Source organism: Anopheles bellator, chromosome 1, assembly GCF_943735745.2.
Source record: "Anopheles bellator chromosome 1, idAnoBellAS_SP24_06.2, whole genome shotgun sequence".
Taxonomy (NCBI): domain Eukaryota; kingdom Metazoa; phylum Arthropoda; class Insecta; order Diptera; family Culicidae; genus Anopheles; species Anopheles bellator.
In genome coordinates this window covers 45,989,607-46,005,269 of record NC_071285.1, presented here as the reverse complement: position 1 = coordinate 46,005,269, position 15,663 = coordinate 45,989,607, and positions in this window count along the sequence as shown.

Sequence of the window (15,663 nt, the reverse complement as noted above, 5' to 3'; positions counted from 1 at the left end):
TTATGAAGGCGTCCGGTGATCGTTGTAGTGTCGTTAAATCTTCGTGTTACCGAGCGGTACAGATCATCAGGCGGTTTAGGTGAAAATAAGTGCGATGTGTGTTTAGTGTGCCCGCGGGAAGTTAATTGCAAGCTGAAGAATAAGTTGATTTGGTTGACAAATATCAGAAGTGAAGTGTTTGGGACGCGGTGTAGTTGGCAGACACCGAAATTAATCCATCAACCTGTGAGCTGCAGCAATTGGAGTTACTGATCGGACTTCGAAGACCTGACGCACTCAAAATGGGGTAAGTTAGTAAATGATCTGCTTCAAGCATAGAACACGAATCTCACACTAGTGACTACGCCAAATAAGTTGATAGACCGATTTGGTGAAGGTTTGCCGGCGACCACCATAAAGGTTACTAGGTCTCCTCCCATTTTGAGCCAGCTTGTCACTCTCGGGGCACGCAACCTTCAAACGATCTACCGATCTGTCCGTATGAGAGATCAATCGTAACACGCGTTTGAACCAGATTGCCACAGCTGCATTGCGTGCTTGCCAGCACATGGATTCAAGGCGGCGAAGTACCGCCAAGAGGTCAGCCACTACACTGCTCGGCGAGAGCCCTAGAAACGGAAGGCCGTTTTTTGCGCCGTACAGAGCAATTAAGAACTGAACCAGCTCACCAGCTCTTTCCAAATCAAGCCAGCGAAGTGTGCCACCGCCGAAGAGACCAACGAACTTCCCATCGTCGAACTTCCCCGGGTCTCCAGAACCTGGGTTTGCCGAAAGAAATTTGAAAGACGCCAGCGATCTGCCCACGATCTGCCTAATAAGTAAAGCCCCGCCTCACCTCTCCCCACTTTCGCTACCATTCCGGGCACGTTCTGAACGATTCGCGGTTCCGTTAGTTGACACACACGATCCGGGACTCGCTGACGACGCCATATTTCGTAAACTTCTTTTTTTTCTTGTCGAGTGGACCCACGAACCTTTCCAGCTCCCTGCTGCGGTGGTCCCATAATCCCGTGTTTGAATTTCTACCGTTTCATCGATTTTTGAAAGTGGGACACACTCCCGATCGGTTACGGTCGTTTTGGTTTGGTCTGTGGGGTCCGGTTTTCGGTGAGCTCTAATTGGAGCGAGCTTCATAGCACCCAACTCTGCGTCAGCGACTTTGACCTTCTGCTTAAGCGGGGCCTTCAGGCGGTCGGGAGGTTGTTTTTGCTGTTGGTTGGTTGGTACACCGCTCCGCATCAACCGGATTCCGGGTTTTTGAGGCCGCGCGTGTGACATAAAATCGTTTTCCGCCTGCACCGTGGGCGATGACTGCATTCCACGATGCAGTCACGTTGGGTTCTGTGGTGACACCATCAGTCATCGCAGCCTTCGGTCTTTAGCTAGTGAAAGTTTGCGGGACTTGGAAGGGCTATTGGGCTGTGATAATCTGGACAGAACCGCGAGAGCCCCGATGGGTTGGCAGTCACCGACTTGAGGTCCTACGGAGTAGGGCCGTAGGCTGGCGCATCAAACTGGCTGCCGGCAAACAACAAACAGTTCGAAATAACTGACCATTGGACAACCGGCCGATTGTTTAAGTGTTCACATTTACTTACCGCGATCCGCAGTACCTTGACTGGATTTACCTCCACTCCAGACGCCGTTATTGGTGTTTTGATTTCGATGATGATGATGGGCGATGATTGCACTCTTCAAGCTCCGATTCGTTTCTCGTTTCGAAAGCACCCAATTCCGAGCCGGGGCAGGCTCGTAAAAGTGCTCTCAATTTCATCTGCCAGAGAGCCGGCGGAATGGTCAAAGTTTAGACAAGTAATTTTCAATAATATCCCCACGGACAAGTGCCGGTGTGTGCCGTAATGCCGTTTCAATGATGAAGGCCAAACTCACAGCAAACCGTCCAAAACTGCTTGCGGCCAGCCAATAAAACGGTTCGTTCAAATTGGAATAGGAACCATCTACATTAATTTGCACGACCGGCCAGAGCCAAACAAATGGGATGGCGGTGTGCCGTGGCCACGCAAAAACATACGCGTAAATAAATGGCATCCAAACAGGAAGTTGGTGAAATGGTTTGAAAATAAAAGTGAAATTTCTTACACGTGATTGGCCTGCACCAAACAACGCCCGGGACGGGGAGCCCTTCACACGTGCTTCCGAGGCTTGGCGTGATCGTGACGTTGACTGCCGAACGTGGCATGATTTGCAAAACGAATAGGTTGATATCTGTGTTGTTTTCGGCTTTTGCCCAGAAGTGGGATTGATGCGGCCCAATCGTCAGCAGCACGCTCTTTTGGAATGATACTTCCCCGGCCTCGATGGCAGCATGCAGCACTCAGTGGAATCGATTTCTCCGGAATGCAGCTTCAGTTTTGGGCCGGGGACCTTCTTTGCCGCTGACAACTTCCGAAAATTGTTGCGCCAGCGGTTGATTGGCTACGATCGTTTTACGCTCGTGTGCCGGTTCATCCCTAACAACCTTTCACCGTTGGTGGCGCAAAATATTGACTAACCGTTTTGCCGGGGTTTCTCCGGCTCCGGCATTACTTCAGACCTCCGGAGCAGCTCGATCGCACACGAGGCTCCTCGAGCTTACGGCCAGCCGGCGAAACAAGCGCTGATTACTGTTGGTGAAAAAAACCAATTCCGACAACATTCACCAAACCCCGAACGAAAGGCGTGTTTCGAGCATCGATATTTCATTTGAATGATGCTTCCGAGAGTGATCGAAATTGACACCGTTGCCCCCAGCAAGTCTTCGGCTTCCCGCGTTTTTGGGGGGAGTGAACGTAAAAATGAAGAAACCAAATCGGAAACGTGTTCAAAAAAAGTGAAGGCCACTTTTGGGGTCGCTCCGGACTTTTGCAACACTCGCCGATCGTGTTTCGCAACACGAGGCATCGTACGTCCGGGTTTTTTCGCAACCATTCGTAGTGCTATTTTCTGTTACCGACTGTAAAGTGACTGCTTGCTACCGACGGCCAGATGGCGCTGGCAGTCGACGATGCGCAGGGTCTGAAAGTGAGACAGATAGCGCGCTCGTTGTGGACGAGAGAAAGAGACCACTGCAACGTAGGTCGCGTTTTTGAAACGCGAATTGGCCGTTACGCCTTTTAAATGCGCAATTGAGGAAATTGCAAGTTCGTTTGTTCTGTGCTTTTCTTCCAAACGAAAGCTACTACGATCGGAATCACCCTAATCAGCTGTGCCAGAATTCTGTTGAAGATGGCTGGAAACGTTCTCCAAATTTGTTTATTTCCCAAAATGTGGCTCGTCCGTAGCATATCGCACCGATTAATCATTTTCTATGCGAAGGACATCAATTGGAATCAACTTGAGTGCAAAACTTTGAGTTGGTGCTTAATAAGGCTCTGTCGGTTCGAATAAAATTAAACAAAATAAGCATATAGGGAATACTTTAGCACGTGAGTCGACCAGTGAGTTTATTAAAATGCTTAGTCAATGACCACTAAACATCTTGAGCCGGTGTTACGATATCAAAGTTGATGTTTGGACAGTGCTTTAAATGGGCAGCGCAATAAAATCATTATTTACAACACTTCCTTTTCCGGAATGCCACTACCGTGGGTCGAGCGTGGACTGTTATGCTTTCAATTTTGGGTTCGATAGTGCAGTTTGCCCACCCGGTGGCCATCGTCCCGGGTGGGCTTTGGGTCGCCAACGTGGGCCCGGTTTACGATTGTTCCGCCTCATTCTGCATCTAATTGAGCCATCAGTGAGGTCCAATTTTGAGTTATGCGTGTTCGTGAGGTGCTTAACAATCTCTCTCTCTCTTTCTGTATCTGGTGTGTTGCATCATTTTTGGAATAAACGCTTTATTTTTATTCATTCCCAAAAAATCCCATATCTGTCCGTGATCACTTCGCGTTCGCGAGTAGTATCTTGACACTAATCCTTCGGCTTCGATTCCATGGTTTGCGCTGCGTTGCGAAGTGCATCAAACCCGCCCTTCGCAGGTTGAGGTTCGTCTTCTATTTATGCCGTCGTGCTGGTTGAAGTCTTTTGAACTAGTTTGGCCGCTTCTCAGCTAGCAACCAAATTTGCTCCCATGCCAATGCTTGTTTGTGTGTTTTCTTTCCGCTGTTTTCACCGGTGAGCATAAATTATGGAAATATACGCCGCGGCATGATTATGCGCGTGGAGACGCGCGTGTTGATCGGAAAGGCGCACTCTAATCAACCGTAATCGGCGACGTTAGGAACCGAATCTTCCGCCAGCCAGCCAGCCAGCCTCCCTGCGAGTCTGCGGTGTGATTAGCGATTCGGTGTGGGTCGCTGTGTGGAATGCAGTATACCTGCTGCGGATCGTGAGTGATGCAATCGCCCATTCGGCCACGGACGGTGCTTCCCCACTGAGCACGGAACTGTGACGAAAGAAGTGTTAATGAAAAGTAAATACCAGGACACCCCGGGCCCGGGATTGTTAGTCAGGCGCAAAGTACTAGCATATTTTCGGTTGGATAATGCACCTGCTAAGCAGCAAGACTCCGCACCGTTCGGCTCTTGTAATGATGAAATTATGAGCCTCTAACGTTATTACTTGTTTTCCAGCGCGCAATCATTATTGTAATGAGCTGAAACAATGGGAAGGGCTCCCGAAACACGTGTTCGATGTGATTGGTGGAAAGGTTTTTAGTTTTATTGGCTTTTTGGGCACATTTTGTAATCAACATTATTGTTATTATTATCTTGGGTCGAGGCTACATAATAAATCTTTTAATACAAGGCTACCGTCAATCAGTGCGTTATTATCGGCGCCGACAGCATCAGGTGTTGAAGTCGATTTCGAAACCGGCCAATTTCCGGGTTTTCCAAAATTTCACCCAAAACCGAACCGTTTACCCAATTTATGTCACCGAATGTAGTGGTAGGAAATCAATAAACCTCGTGCCAGTGGTTGGTGAGAAACGTTCGCACCAAGCTAGATCCGTTAGTTTGTCGCCTGTTCGGATTCCGCATTCCGCTTCGGACGTCTTCGTGCAAACGAAACGACGCTTTTCCTTCCTGCCTTCCCGCGTGGCCCGGCTTTTCCTTTCCCTTCGCTAGTGAATCTTCGTTGAATCTCACCGCGTCGGGGTGAAAACTAAACTCTCGCTTCCGAGTGACCTTATGCATGGGTCGCCATAACTTGTTGATAATTTATTTTTCCCCCCTAACCCAGCACCAACGGCGAGTAATACATCACCCTGCGATGCACTCGGCGGAGATATCGGGGCACACGGTTTGGCATGATCATGATTTATGCAGGGGCTGCGGTCTGTGGGTTGTTCTCGCAGGATGTTTAAAGATTCAATATGCTAAAAATTTGTCCCGCGTAAGGTTGAGCAAGCCGGAGATGTTTCACTCGCGGTCTTCCCAAACACGGCGGTCAGTTTATTAGCTGAACGTTAACAAACAGTAAAACCACACACTCGCTGTAGCTATTGGCTTCGCGTTGTGCATGACTTCGCTTTCGCAGCCACACAGCTCCTTATGGGAACTTGAATGACTAGGCATTGCAGAGAGGCTAGCTCTTGCTTTCAATGGCCACCAATCAAGCCACCACGAGTCGGTCGGGATGTGTCCGTGAAAACAATTAAAAGACACTAATCACTTAATCAGCAAGCTAAGTTTTCGGAACATTTTCATTCATAAAATCTCTCTGAACATAAAATTTCTCTCTGTAACGAATTGGGATCGCTGAAAGGCACTGAAACCAAGCCATTTCTTTAATCAACCAAATGCTAATTAATTCAATCAAGTATTATTTTAATCACCCCAATTCAGCTCCAGCGAGTCCATACGCCACCAGCCAATACCGAACTCTGCGAGTCGGCTCACCCTAAAAAACATAACAAAATGGTTGCCTTTTCTCGTGGCTTACAATTCTCATTCCATGTTTTGCAAATCGGTAACGGTAGCATCATCTTTCGGTTTGCTTGCTTTGCCGTTCGCCTCTGTTCTGCTGCTTATCCTTCAAGATCGGTCCGTCCGGCACTGATCTTCGCGAAACGTGCGTGGCGATGTTCCGCGAACCCTTTTCGTGATGGATGGTTTTGAGCATTTCATTTTTATCTTGCCGAATGACCATTCCAATTCTTCGGCTCCCTTTTGTTGTTTTGGTTTCCGGCGCTTCCAGGGAATGAAAACGAAATCTTCTTCTAAATACGTTTGTCGATGTGCCGTGGCGTGCTTTTTTGTGTGGAGAATTGCAACAGCATACTATTTTATATTTGGAGCTTTAGCTAAGCGTTTGGGGGCTTTAAAGACCTAACGCTACCATCCTAACGCTCGACAGGCACACATAAATCTACCGACTTAATAGACACTCGACACTGTTCCGCGGTTTCTTCCGTAACCCGTCAGACAACTCCCAGCGAGGAGATTGTGAACTTTTCGATCCAAAATCACGGCGGTCTCCTCTAGGCCTTTAAGGCAGTGGCGGTGGTGATCGGAACCGAAACTGGATGGCAACTGAAAGATCGCGTGGTGTGTAGCGAGGAGCTTCAACGATCATCACATTCTGGCTAGAGCACGTTCGCTGCTTGTTGATGGTCGTGTCGAGTCGTGTCATCGCAAGAACCATTCAAACCATCCATGAGATCATACTGAAAATGAAGTAATAGCGAGTAATGATTACTCAACCTTCCGTAGGCCTCTTCTCAATAAGACAGCTACTGTACTTTTATTTTCGAGTAAACGATAAAGATCGTTCGAGTTGAGCCACGCTCTTCGCAAACTGTCAAACTGCGTGTTTACAACAATTATCACTCAATGTAGGCCACATACGGCCACTACATACTGGTGTGGGGGGCTCCGGTGAAAAACTCCGTTACGGTGGCTCCGACGGACCCGCGAGCCAACGAATGGAGGCGACATTATTTTTAGCGACGACGTCGTCTTCGTCACGATCCGCGAACCATTCTTGTTTTTTTTTCGCGATCGCGATAGAACGATCTTCCACGTTCGCTCTGACTCGCGACTGTCTGCAGCAGTGTGTGCGCTCTTATCGTGTACCGTGTGGCCACTGACACTGCATGTGTGCGTGATAGCGACGCTCGCGGCCCCAATCTTTGGAGAGAAATTTCTCTGCACAACGGCACGCAAAAGCTACCACCATAAGCCTTTCTCGCATTCGCATCTCATGCGCGCTCTCTCTCTCTCGCACACTGGTGCTCGAACGGTTCGGGTTGATTTCTCCGAGGCGCGATCGAGCGCGGATTAGTCCGCCGCGTTATTTCACTGAGATTGGATGTGGCGCCGTACGAGTCGAGTTCCTGCCAGCAGGGACATTGCGCCCAATGATCTCCTGCGTGGTGAGCGATGGTCGTGTCTGTGTTTAGTTTCGTGATCTACGCAGGTGGAAATCCTTCTGCGAAGTGATACTTTGGTGTGATTTTGTGCAGAGACCCCCAAAAAAAGAAGGTAAATCCGGTTTGTCTGCCGGAGATTGTGGATATCGAGTTTTTGGGGCCAACACGCTACGGATCCATCCTGTGACCCGGTGGGCAACCTAAAGTTCAGGACGGAGCAGGAGCGGCTATCGTTGTCTCTGTTTTTTGTGGAGGTCCGTTGCCGCCGCCGCAGGGTGATCGTACCCGTTTGACATATATCGTGTGTGTGCCTGTGTGCATGGTTAGAAGAAGGAGCAGAAAAGGCGTTTGGTGTAGTGTGATATGGGAGATTTTGTGATAGTTTAGCGATTTGATTGATTAGACGAGAGTGTCCTTGAGTTCCTACAGTCAGTGTACATTTCTGTGAGATCCTGTTGCTGGGGCGTTGCGATTGTGCTGCTGTGAATTGTTTTGCAAATTGCATAATTATCTACCCTCACGCAGCAATCAGCCAACACCCTGAGGGGTCACCCTGTGTCTGTTTATCGTGCGTGCGTGCTCGGCACTCGGTGGTCATCGGCAGGCGGTGTCCTCGCCGGCATTTGGAATGCGCCGTTTCGAGCTGCCAATTTTGGCATCCAATTACATTCGTATTCGAGCTCGAGGCACAGGTAATCTATTGAACGAAACTGAAATGAATACGCGGTGAAATTTTATGAAAATCTAAACAAATTTTTTTTCAAACAATCATATGCGTTATGCAAGGCAACCGTAACCGTTACGAGGGGCTACGATCTGAATAATCCCGTACCGGAACTGACACTGGCCGAAGCCGTTCCGTAAATCATGCGGCCCAAAAGTTCCCAAGGCGACCAGTGTCATCGGGGCCCACGGCGAAGCCCTAAAACGACACTAAGCATCGCGCATAAACTCCTAATGCGATGGGGCTGTGCATAAAATTACCGGAACAAGTCCTGGGAACCTTCCTGGGGCCTAAAAGCGTGATCCACCAGGTGCGTGATGTTTCACACGGCATGCAGACGAAAAACGGTTTCCGATTCGATTTCCGTGAGAGACACTTAACAACCGAAGGTATCCGTTTTCATAGGGCCCCACATCAGGTTGGTGAGATTTTTATCGATGGTATTTCCGATTGGTTAAGTTTTCTCGATCGATCATTCGATCAACGCACCACAATTTAATGCCATTAGGACGCAAGGCAAACGCACGGCCAGTTCGCCAAAACAAATCATTAGAAGGCTATACCTTAGGCCTCTCATTTTAGCCAGATCGGTAGCCTTCCAGCATGTCCCAAATAAAACCAGCTTTTCTGGCCAACGAAAAGAACCAGTCGGTGGCTTACCTTGCGAGACGCAAACCGTTCGGTGTCAAAAAAGAAAGTAATGCTCAATAAATTAACACCGGCCCGTGAAACCCGTGGCACGTGTTAGAGGCCGTTACACATTTTTCAACTAAGCCTCAAGAACGCCCCGGGGAGAAAGAATGTCTCCGGCCGGACGGACGGGCACGACGCCGCCTAGTTTTCACCAAAACAAGAGGTGTGAAATAGTCTCCTCAATTAATGTGCTGCTTCGAGGCGAGCCAGCGCCGATACGGCGAACGTGCTCCGGAGGCCGAGTTGCTTGTTGCCGTCGGGGGGCATGTTGAACAAGTAAACAACCCAACCCAAGTCCTTCAGCGAGGTGGGCTCTGGCGCCCCGGGTAACGGGATGATGGTGTCCTTCCGGTCTGGATCACACTTGAAATCATAAGAAACGCTTCAGCTGTCAACCCGGTGCCTGCCTGTGTGGTCTAAAGGGATTTTCTTTCTTAACGGTGTTGTTCGGTGCAATAGACGCGTCACATACTGCTGGTTTCTCGGTTACGTGACGGTGGTTGCAGGGCTGCTGTAACCACGCTCGTGGGAGCAGCCCCCGCCGTTCCCGTTATGTCTTATTTTTCCTTCCCCAATTAATGGCACGGACTGAGCGAGAAGTAATTTTAGGCCTGTTATGTTACCCATTCTCACGTGATAAATAGGGCCCGGTGCGCCTGTGTAACGTGCGCCAATCTCGGTGCGATTGCCCAGCCCTTCAGTGGATGATAGGAGGCTGGGCCAGCGACGATCAGCCATGATCCGTTACATCGACATCGATGAGATTTAATGTCTGCATTTCAAGCCGAGCCATCCGAGAAGGTGACACGAGGCGTAGATTTATGGCGCGTGAACTGCACGCGCCTCTCTCATTGTTGCGTGAGAAATCTGTCACGATCGACGGTGTGATTCCGATGCTGACATATTTTCTCAAACCGACAATCGCTGGAACGGAGAACGCCCCCCAGAGCCGAGAAGGAGCTGGAGTTGGAGGAGCTTTGCCTCACGGGCTTGCCGCTACCGTTGGAGTGCATGGCAAACATTTGCAAGATGCCGACTCTCGACGTTCCAATGTTTACGTGCGAGTGTGTCTTTAATAAAACTTCGATAGGTCACCACAATGGATGCTTTGCGAAATCCTTCTGAGGCCATTTGCAATATGAGAAAAATACTCCATCGTTTTTGGAGTCAACGGCGCTGATCTGCTACTGGCTCGGCCACCGAGCCAACACGCAAAACTCCAATTTCGTTCCAGACCGACGAGTGTTCTGGAGAGTGGAAAAGAAACGTGCCGTACGTGGGACGTGTCGGCAACGCTTGGGCTGCTGCAGGACCCCCGCGATACACGAATCACCAGAGCGATCGGGAAATTCCAGAACTGCAACTGCAGCCCCTGTAGACAATTATTCTCTCTCTTTCTGTGCGCCTTTCAGGCCCCATCGGGTCCGGTTTTAATGTGCTCCGTTTGTTTGACCATTCTTCTCGGCGGCAGCGGCGGCCACCATCGTCGGCAGACGCCGCAAGCAAAAACCCAGCATCTTGTGGCCGCGAGAAACGTTGCGTGACTTACGAGGCGGTACTTTGGGCACGTCGGTGAAGCTGCACTCCGCGAAGCGATGCAGAATTCACTTTTACGACCATCTTCCCTCGGTGGCAGATGCCATTCACCCCACCGGAAGCAGAGGAGAGCGTGCGTCTTCGACGGCATCAGGCGGCCGGTTGTCGTTCAGATGAACCATAATTTGTGCGCTCCTCGCGTTGGTTTCGCCCTTTTTGCCTTCGTGCCAGCTAAATTGCCGGGTTTCGTTAAGCACCGAAAAACGGGGCTTGGTTCGGGGCTGATACAAAGTGTAGCGTCACTTCCAATTGAATCAACTTCAGGGGCCGACTGCACGAGCTGCTCTTTGTATCATAATGCGCTCAAATCCTGTTGAGCCAGACTTGAATCATCTTTTTACGAACGCGATATTTGGATCCGGTTGACGAGACGCTTTGGAAGTCCATTGATAAGACGCTGAAGGCGCACAATGACAGGGTGTTTCACTCCGTATCTTATCAGCGGCTGATCGCTGGAATCGAGAATAATTTATTGGGAAGGAACATTTTTTTGCCCTGGCTACGACATTTGATAATTTTTTAAAGTACATACGTGGGCTGACCAAACATTTTCGCGAAATTTGAATTTCCGTGGGCTACGTGTATCCGATTTTTTGTGGCGTTAGGTTGCTACGCATGAGTAATCAGTCTTTATCAAAGGATCTTTATCAAATTTTGTGTGGAAAAGCCTGCGGATGCGGATTCAAACGTCGCTAAAATTTTTGTTCAGCCCACGTATAATGGAATTTACCTTCCAACTCTGTGTCGTTGCTGCATCGGGCTCCGGCCTAGTCGTAACACGGTGGGCATGAGGCAATTGTGACCCTCGCCGTTTAAGACATTCCACCATTACGACCACGACTCCCAGCCAGACCTTCATCTACAGCGGTCCCACAGTTCATGGTCCCAGTCCTAAAATTTCCAAAAATGCGAGTTAATGCAACGGTGCTGCAACGGTCGACAGTCGATTGTTGGTTTATCACCGGCCCCGGTGATAAACCGGTCTGCGACACACTTCAGGTCTACGATGCCCGGTGCTTGAGCCACCGTGCGACACTACTTAGCGTGGCTACTTTTTATGTTAACGGCAACAGTTGGGTTAAATTGTTGACCACGACCACGAAGGTCACGGGGTGGAAAAATCCGGCGCGCGAGAGAAAGTTTGACACCTGACTCGGGCCGGGTTTTCCGGCACCGAAAACCCGCCGGTCGCCGGGGGAAACTTTCACGCAGCCGCGGACAGCGGGCGCATTTTCTCACTCCGGCCTTTTTGGTCCAGGCATTACGTTTCGTTTTGATTCGTTTTTTTTTACGAGTCAGCGAAGTGCGCTCGGTGGCCGGCGTATATTCTGCCGGTCCACAATTATTGCGGCAATTAATTCTAATGTGTGTGGCACGACGCCGGCGGAGCTTCTTCACGGGATCAACGCCACCAGCCACCACGATTCCCGCTTTCCATTTCATGGGGCTTCGGTGGGAGAGGCGACGCCGGCCATTGACCATTTTCTTTTGGCGGGTGGGTGCGCTGAGTGAGATACGTTTTCCGGGCAGAGCAAAGGTGACGCGCAGATAAGTTGATCAATTTTCCGTCCCAAATACCAAACTCTGCCCCGGGGGCTTTTGTTGAACTCCGTTAAGTGGTGCCATTTTGCAATCTGGAAAACGGTAACGGAAGGAGAAATTTAAACGACTCCAATTTGTGAAGCATTATGAATGTGCGCACGTGCTCAAGATGCGTCCGATGCTTATGATCTTGATCTCTGCGCTTTGTTTGTGTGATTTAAGGGCTTAAGCTTACCGTTTTTTTGTGGCCACTTTAACCAGCAATTCACGAGATATGGAAGGCCGCGATGGAAATGAACTATTGTGATGCTGTCGCTTGTGAAATGGAGGTCGTTTGTGGTCAACGCCTTCTTCGAATGTATCTGACAATCGACGCGGTGCTGATGGTGGGCTGGATCGCATTGCAAAGCTTACTTCGTTGGAAAACTGATGGTGGCTTCGAAAGAATAAATTGGCTCTTGAATAATATTATGTTTTTTTTACTGAATTCCAGAACATAAAAAACATATACATAAAAAAAATTAAATATAAGAAATGTGTGCCTCAGGAGGAGCTGAAATTTATAGAGAACGTCATTGGGTCCTTAAACTCTCCGCTGTACTATTTAGATGGATGAACATTAGAAGCAACAACTTTTGACATTCAAACATATTTGAATGTCAAATATGTTACCAGAAGAAGTTTGCTACTGTTTTTTGTTTCTTCTTAAAACAACACACAAATATTTCACGGCTCACCCCAAAAAGCCAAAGGTTGCCAAAAAGGCGTTGCCGCTGTTCGTAAGCGGCGGCCCCGTTCATCCTTGGAATGCACTCGACACGTCGGCCACGCGCGACGTTTGGCCTTATTGTATGGGGGCTTCGAATTTTGCATACTGATTCACGGCACACTGATCTTTGTGCGGTGAGTGACTGGAAAGCAGAGTAGCTGGGTATCATCTTTCGCGTGGACCGTGCACGTCGTCGTACCTTGCGGCCACCACGGTGGGGTATCTTCGAACGAGTATCGTAAATTACTCACATCCACTCGACGGCGATCGCCGATGCATTTCACAAAGCAGTAGGTGGCACGGGTCAGACCAACCTGCAAGGTTCCCTCGTGGTACAGTCTTTTCTGGGAATTCCGAATGTCAGTAGCGGACAGAGGTGGTTTATGAAGTTGCGAGTGCCTCCGGCATTAGGTATCGCGGTTCTAGTGACTCCCCATGATCAGTCTGACCCACTGAAAACGTCGGCTGAAATCACACCATAGATGCTCTACTTCATTCGGTCTGCACGGTTGCCCGGTCTTCCAGATAGTCTCGATCGTCAGCGAACAGGTTTAACCGGAAGCTACGGCCGCAACCGGACGCGGATGCTCTCAATAGCTGCTCTCCAACTGCCTGCTGGACTCTTGGACGAGGCGGTGTCCTTGTACACCACCGATGGCCGATCGATAAAAGTGCCATGCATCAATGAACGCTCCGGCGAGTGAGTTTCTCCCGCCCAAGAGCCGCACTTGTCGGACTTCCCGGTGCCCTGGAGTCTTTGCGGAAATTTCTCTCCGATCCGATGGAATGCCTTTCCCGGTTTGGGTAGCCGATCTGGCGCGTGTGTGCGTGCGTGCATGTGACACACAAAAACCTGTACTCTCCGACGTCTGCCGTCCATGTGAGTATGTGTCACGCCACGGAATGGAACTTTCAACACGCTTCACGACACTGATTTCGCTTTTTTCTCGGACCCCCCCTGCAACATGGGGCATTCTTGCAAGTTGTCGAGATGTGTTTGATGTGTCGAGATGTGTGTTAAGTGCACCACAAAACGTGGTGGATCCACACTCTAGTTCTTTCGCCAGCTTCGCTGCTGGAACTACCGGGACAGCAAGCAGCTAGCGTGGTGGTAGGCAGAAAACGGGTTCCACCACAGCAAAAACACTAACCCCACAAGGGTAAACTAGAAGTAAACATCGTTGGCAACATCCCTAGACAGCACAGCGCAAACGATCACCTGCCGCTAGGGAGCAGCACCTTTTTGCGCTCGAGCGGACCTGGGGTCCGGCGCCCGGTTTGGCCACTTCGACTTCAACGGCTTCACGTTTCCTCATTCCCTTGGCCGGGCGAAAGCGTATGCCTTATGTTGCCCCTTTCACGCCGGCGCCGCCCGTTTGGAGTGAGTTTTGGAATTTCTGAGAGCGGCTTCGTGTTTGGGGTAAAATGTTCGGGATAACGGGACGGGCTCGGAGTGATCACTTTATCGAGGCCATCGCAGCGTGCGTTACTGATTGGCACGGGGATCTCGCAGAACGCGAGATCTGCCCCAAACGGGCCACTAATTCTAGATATTGGGCGAATCATTCGCCCGTGCCCGTTCATCGTTGATGGGAGCTCGCTGATTAAACGCTGATTGTGTGCACCCATAGACCCCCTCCCCGGGGGAGCCGGTCCCAACCGGGAACCGGTTCCACCCCGAAATGGTTGTTAACCACGGTGCTGCGGCACGTCTCGCACAATTTTAACGCCCTTGTTTCAGCATGACTTCTCTTCGAGGTATCGAGTGCCGCTTACTGCTGGGTGCCTGGAACTGGGTTACCGATTTATTTATTTATTTATTTATTTGTCCCCCCCCCCCAGCCATTCCTTTCGCCGGCGTTCGATGATTTCCTGTTAAAAAAACCGCTCCCCGGTGGCTTCGTTTGTTTTTTCTCTCGCTTTTTTCCAACACCGCAGCATCGAAGTAAGCCGCTCAACTAAGTGCCCAACGAAAGTGACACATGTCGTCAGTGTTCGACGGTGCGATTGAAGACGACGTCAACTTTCCTTTAAAACCGGTCGATGGGTTCCGCGGTCGTCTGCTGGGGGGATCTGCCGCTCATTGATCGTCGTGTCGTCGTCACGACGGTGTGCTGTGGGCAAAACATATCAGCAGATCGTACGGTGCTAAGTCAGCCGAATACGATATGGGCCGAGTTTGAGTAGCGAAATAATCACGAAACGATCACTAAAACTTGAGGCAGAATCTTCCGCTTGATACGCAAACCAAGAATTGTCTCTCCAAGGAAGGAAGGCCCGTTTGGAAGGAATTCTTAATCCGAGACCCGTTTAGTCGAATCGTCCCCGAAAATGATCGTCTCACCATAAGACCCCGCAGATATTCGCGACGTAACCGTGTAAGGATGGCCGATTGAAAAGGATTTTCAAAACTCGTTCGAACGACGCGCTAAGACACGAGGAAGTAGAGCACCCTTGTTGGTTCGCATCGCTTCGGAATCATCACGAAATTAGTTATGGAAAACCAGCCCCCCAGGCTGGGGAATTTATGCATGAACCTATGTCGGGTGACCTTTTCGGACGGGGGGACCTCAGCGCTTCAGTTTAGCAAATTAAGTCATGCCACCAGTAAGGATAATGCCATCGCGATCGATCCCCGGGGTAGGAAGCGATTGCGTAACGCTTTTAACATTAATGCAGCCCGTTCATCAATCCCCGTTGAAAGGTGATGGTCCACTAGAAATTCCGAACCGATCGCGCGACGATCTACGCGAAATGGGGCCGGTTATGCTTTTTGTCCTCCCCTTGGGTTTTTTTATGTTGCATAATGTGGCCACCGATATTGGCCACCGGGGTCGGGTTGTGTTCATACGTCGGCGTGTGACCATTTTATCAATCCACAGCACGGCACCGTTTTCAACAACACACACGTGCCGCTGCATCGGAACGCAACGGGACGAATACGATCGGATCGCGCGCAAAACGCTTGTCACGGCCTCCAGGGAAGCCTTCGCCGTGCCGTGTTATCCGGGGAGCCTCCGCAGCCCA